At 40.5% G+C, this 6,264-nt stretch overlaps 1 pseudogene; it reads right to left on the reverse strand.

Annotated features, from left to right (window-relative positions):
- Positions 1-556: 556 nt before the first annotated feature.
- Positions 557-1,487, reverse strand: LOC129521179 (tubulin alpha-1B chain-like; annotated as a pseudogene).
- Positions 1,488-6,264: the final 4,777 nt, after the last annotated feature.

The raw sequence follows: 6,264 nt of genomic DNA on the forward strand, positions 1-6,264 counted from the left end.
ATAGAATCCACACCAACCTCCTCCTAATCCTTCTGAAGGGCAGCTATGTTCTCACAGGCCTCAGAAAGTTCTCATTCTGGGGCACCTGGGTGGCTCAGTCAGTTAAGCATCAAACTCTTGATTTCAGCTCAGGTTATGATCTCAGTCATGATCTTAGAGTCATGGAATGGAGCCCAGAGTCAGGCTCCAAACTCAGCAGGGAGCCTGCTTAAGCTTCCTCTCTCTTCCTCTCTCTCTCTCTCTCTCTCTCTGCCCCTCCCTTATCTAAAAAAAAAAAAGGAAAGTAAAAAAGAAAACTCTCCTTCTGTGCTCTCACCTACATACTAGTGAACACAGTTTACTTGACATACATACATCAGGTCAAACTTGTGGTTCAGGTGAACCCAGGACTCAGCAATGGCTGTGGTACTGCTCAACATGCACACAGCTCATTATAGTTTGCCCAGGTCTCCCCCAGGTACCACAGTGGAAGGCTGGTAATTAATGTCAACTTTGAAGTCAGAGGGGTAGCAGTCCACAAACGGGATGCTTGGTATTGATGGTGGCAACGGCAGCATTAACATCTTTGGGAACCAGCAAGCCATTTATTAATTATGGCCACGTTTCATCATCTGATTATTTGGCTCAAAGCACACACTGGTGATCTCTGCTACAGCGAATTGTTCACAGTGAGCTTTCTCAGCGGAGATGACAAGGGCGTATTTGGCCAGAGGGTGATGGATGTGGGGATAGGATATCAGGTGGGTCTGGAATTCTGTCAAACTGACATTCAGGGATACAGCAAATCTAAGGAAAGCAGTGATGGAAGACACAATGTGGCTAATGCAACAGATTAGTGTCATTTGGGCACTCAATATCAAGGTTTCTATAACAAATGTCATAGATGGTGTCTTGTCTACCATGAAGGCACAATCAGAGTGCTCCAGGGTTATGTGGCTGGTGAGGAGGAGTCACAGGGCTCAGCTACAGCTGTAGAACCTGGGGGTGGGGAGGTAAATGGAGAACTCCAGTTTGGACTTCTTGCCATAATCGTTAGATAACTCCATCAGCAGGGAGATGAATCCAGAACCAGTTCCCCCTCCAAAGCTGTGGAAAACCAAGATACCCTGAACACCTGTGGACTGGTTGGCCAGTTTTTGAATTTAGTCCAAGATGAGATCAATGATCTCCTTGTCAATGGTGTAGTGCTCTTGGACACAGTTATTGGCAGCATTTTCCTTCCTGTGATGGAAGGGTGGGAATAGGTGGCAGTAGGTACCAGTGCAAACTTCATCCATGACTGCGGATTCCAGGTCTGCAAACACTGCCCTGGGCACGTGCTTGCCAGGACCCATCTCACTGAAGTAGGTGTTGAAGGAGTCATCTCCTCCCCCAGTGGTCTTGTCACCTGGCATGTGGCCACTGAGCTGGATGCAATGTTCCAAGGAATGGAACTCCCAGCAGGCATTGTTGATCTGGACACCAGTCTGGCCAACACAGAGATGCATTTGTGCATGGCAGCTACAGGTTAGCAGATGCAGGTGACAGGAGGAGATACCAGGTCCCAGTTACCATCCCTGACAAGCTGAATTGAGGTAAGTAATGCACTGGCTTTATAATTATTTTCTAAAAGGAGCGTTTATATTACTAAATTTCTGATATGGACCGAATTGTGCTTCCCCAAAATTTATATATTGAAGGCATTACCTCCAATAATCTCAGGATGTGATTGTGTTTGAGATAGGGTCTTTAAAGTGATAAAATGATGATGTGATTAAGATGAACCCTAATCCAATATGACTAGTGTCCTTATAAGAAGAGGAAATTAGGGGACACACACACACATAAAGGGAAAACCATGGGAAGACACAGGGAGAAGACAGCCATTTACAAGCCAGGAAAGGAAGTCTCAGAATGAAATCAGCCCCCATTGACACCTTAATTTTGGATTTCTTCCTTCTAGAATTGTGAGAAAATAAATTTCTCTCATTTAAGCTAAGCTACTCAATCTGTAGTACTTTATTATGATAGTCCTAGTAAACTAATACAGTCTTACAGGATTATTGAGACAATTAAATGAAATTAGGATGAGGACACAAGATAAATTAACTTTTTTCCTTCTTGATTTTTCTAATAACAACCAGGGTTTAAACTACTTGCATTTATATTCCAAATTAATTGGCAAAACTGAGATCCCTTTCCAACACCTGGGAGAATTTCTAAACCCTTCTAGTCTACCACTAGATTAGAACCTTCTCTATTTCAAAGTGTCACGAATCTAGTATTACCTACTAGCATAAATGAGATTTTAACCACGTTAACATCTATCTGATAAGCTGTTAAAATATTGAAATGCTTCAGTATCATTGATAAATAGCTGCTATCCTAAGCCTACTCTCTCCCCAGTGCCCCCACAGCAGCCCTCCTGGTCCCTCCCCTGGGACCAGTGTTATCCAGGATCGAGCACCTGAAAGGATAGTTTCTGGCAAAAGTGAGGCCACTTGTTCTTACAAGCCAATCCCCCATGCCATGGCAACGATTAGTTATTTTAACTACCAACGGTTTTAGGGATTTTTTTGATAATGAGGAAAAAGGCGATAAGGATGAGTGATTCGAGAAAACTTTTTTGAAGATACAGATTTGTTTGATTTCTGGAACATGTATATTTTGTTGGCCAAATGTAGTCCTGGACCACGTGGATTTAAGTACACTTAAGATAGTGTTTGCAATGTCTTAGGGTACAAAAGCTTATGTGTTCACTCAAATTAGAGTCAGGTCTTCATTAACCTCCTCTAGGATCAGATGTTCATGATATCCATGCACTTCCTTGCTTACAAATATAAACCAAGCCTGTGTGTGTGTGTGTGTGTGTGTGTGAGAGAGAGAGAGAGAGAGAGAGAGAGAGAGCTCACATGTGCTAAAAGGTAGGAGCTTTCTTTGGTGTGCTGGCAATATATTAGCAGAGTAAGGGCTATCTTCCGCCAGTGTTGCAGTACAGCATAATAATGCTGCATCTAAATTATAAGCGCAAGCACTGTGCATTTTGCTTAGAACTAAAACTAAAGCAAATGAAAACATTTAAAATAAAAACTGTCAGCCAGGACACTGCTGCTCCCATTGCAATGCCATTTAGTTATCTCAAAGAGCTTAGATGATTTGATAGATGAAATGGCACAGATGAGGTTTTCCCTGGCTTTACACTAAAGCCCACTTATTTGCTGAGTGCAGTACCACTGTTTGTCGTGTGTGCTACAGGAGGCAGTTTTTAATTAATGCCTCTATTACCTAAGAATTATGGTTCAGTAGAGTATCAGATGGAACTCTTGCATCCTAGAAAATATGTTCAGCCTCAGCTACATCCTGTCTTTGGGATCTGGCCCGCTCCCTAGAATTGGCATGAATTTTCATTTAAAAAGAACAGTTCTGATAGCTGCACTTCCCACTCTGAGGAGGTTCAGAGTGTGAAGTATGGATCTGAAGTCAAACTGGTTAGAGAAGTGTGGGAAGATTGCAAAGGTTGAAGCTTTAAGAAATGTGTGTGGGAAGGGAATAGAAATTGAAATCAGCTATTAATACCAAGTGCTAATAGTTATTATCATTATTATAATCAATAAAGTTTTATTACCACCTACTAGTCCAAAGTATTATTTTGGGCACACGAGTTACAAAAAGACATCATAAGTGATAATTCCCTCTAAGAATTTACTGTCTGGTACAAGAGAAGACAGATAGCTTAAAGGGAAGGGCTTTTCTTGACTTAGTGCTAATAGCAGCAGGTGGGATGAAGTGAGGACATGAGCATAGATAGCATTTAGTGTTATATGATATTGCTTGTTCTCCAAGTGGTGGATGATGGGTATAGTGCACTGGAGTGGAATGAATGCTGAACTCTGAGTTAGACATGAGCTTCTGCCAGTTAGCCTCTTGATTCTAAAATGGCAATATTAAGGTTTTGAGAGAATTTAGTAAAATAATGCATGCAAATAATTTACTACAATGCCTAGCATATAAACTGAGCATGAAAAACATAACTTCAAAACATCAACAGCAAAACATTAAATGTAAATGTAGCAGAGAACAAATACAGACAAGTAAATAGGTATACAAGGTTGGAGCATAAATAGAAGCTGTATCCTAGAAAAGTTTTGCCTCTTCTTCTATAGGTATTGAGGAAACTGTGAGTATATTTCAGCTAATGAGTATGTTATGGGCAAGAAATGGTTAAGGGAAGAAGCAAACCATAATTTTTTTTAATTTTGCTTTTTCACTTTTTTTTTAATGCAGGAAGGGAAAACACACAATTAAGAATATTCCCAAAAGAATATATGTGATTTTGATGTTCAGAATAGCAACCTTCAAGTGAAACAACTTAATGACAGAATTATATTTCCTAGTCTTAATGTCTTAGTCTATTTTAGGGGGCCAAAGATCAAGAAAGATTTCCTTCCTTGCTGAGCCCGATTAATGAATAAGGTATTTTACTGAAGCAATCAAAGCCTCACACCCATAACATACAAACATTAGTCTAAATATTTCCAGGTGGGGATCCCTGGATGGCTCAGTAGTTTAGTGCCTGCCTTCAGCCCAGGGTATGATCCTGAAGTCCTGGGATCGAGTCCCACATCAGGCTCCCTGCATGGAGCCTGCTTCTCCCTCTGCCTGTGTCTCTGCACCCCCCCATGAATAAATAAATAAAATATTTTAAAACATACATACATACATAAATATTTCCAGAAAATTCCCTTTGCTACTCAACCTAATATTAATGAATAACCAGCTATCACCCACATTGGATTCTCAACTCCACTCACCTGTGTCTCTCTCCTTAATTGTTTCAAAGGCCTGGATTTTTTTTATAACTCCCTCTACTCTTCCCCTATCTTAAAAAGGTCGGATTTTTAAAAAATTGATTAATCCAGGGCCAAGGGCAGCCCAGGTAGCTCAGCTGTTTAGCGCCACCTTTGGCCCAGGGCGTGATCATGGAGACCTGGGATCGAGTCCCATGTCAGGCTCCCTGCATGGAGCCTCCTTCTCCCTCTCCCTATGTCTCTGCTTCTCTCTTTCTCTGTGTCTCTCATGAATAATAAATAAAATCTTTAAAAAAAATCTAGGGTCAAGCTCTATAGATATCCGGATCTGTCCTTAGAAGGACAGATCTGCCTGCTTCTTTTATCCCAAGGTGATGGACAACCATAATAACCAATTACAATCTGTATTTTCCTATTACAGACATGAGGAGGCAGGTTTCCACTATTCTCTAGAAGACATTGCAAAGTTTCATGTAGGCAAAAATTCCCATAAAAGTGCAAGCTCTAATGGCTTAAGTGCATCTTGTACTGTATTGAGCACATGATACATAAAGTGCCTCTTGGAATAATAGAAGCCCATACTTCTTTCTCTCTCCCAGCATGACTTTTAAGTCAACAAGGAGAAAGAATGCCCAAAGACCCTTTGAGGGAAACCAAACCTCACTCCTGCATTCTGCTACGAATACACTTTATCTGATCATAATAACTTAAGATATGCTCATAGGTTTTCAATTTTGGAATTATTCAGTAGATAAGATTTATTTTTTTCTTCTTTTTTCAAATATTTTATTTATTTATTCATGAGAGACACACACACAGAGAGAAGCAGAGACACAAGCAGAGGGAGAGGGAGAAGCAGGCTCTATGTAGGGAGTCTGACGTGGGACTCAATCCCAGGTCTCCAGGATCACACCCTGGGCTGAAAGCAGCACTAAACCGCTGAGCCACCCGGGCTGCCCTAGGATTTAAGATTGAACTCAAGCTTAGAAGATACAAAATCATGGCAAGGTTAAAAGAAGTTACGGGATGAGAGAAAGAGGAGAGGTGAGAGATGCAGTAGGGAAACTAATGCCTGTATTTTACACAAGGAGAAACCCAGAGATACTGTTGAAGTTCATGGAGAAAATAATGGGTTTAATTATATTATTTAAGGTTAAAAAGAGAAGCAATAAAAGCATTAAAGAGTGATACAGATTATTTAACTTGGGAGGTAGTGTTAGTGAGTTAAATTCCCTTTTACTCATAGCAAGGGGTCAATTAGCCACTATCTACAGAAAAAGATGTAAGTTTATTATTTGCAATTATAATAATGAGCCCCAGCAGAACTGAAAACAGAAATATTTAAGGTCATTATCTCTGGCTAGAATCTGGGGTAGAGAGTAAATATAAATCTTAGGTTAGGCACTGTGAGAGCTTTACCAAATAAATACTACATATATATTTTTCTCCTTCAAAAAACATAACAGGGGATCCCTGG

This window comes from Nyctereutes procyonoides, unplaced genomic scaffold (genome assembly GCF_905146905.1).
Source record: "Nyctereutes procyonoides isolate TBG_1078 unplaced genomic scaffold, NYPRO_anot_genome, whole genome shotgun sequence".
Lineage (NCBI taxonomy): Eukaryota > Metazoa > Chordata > Mammalia > Carnivora > Canidae > Nyctereutes > Nyctereutes procyonoides.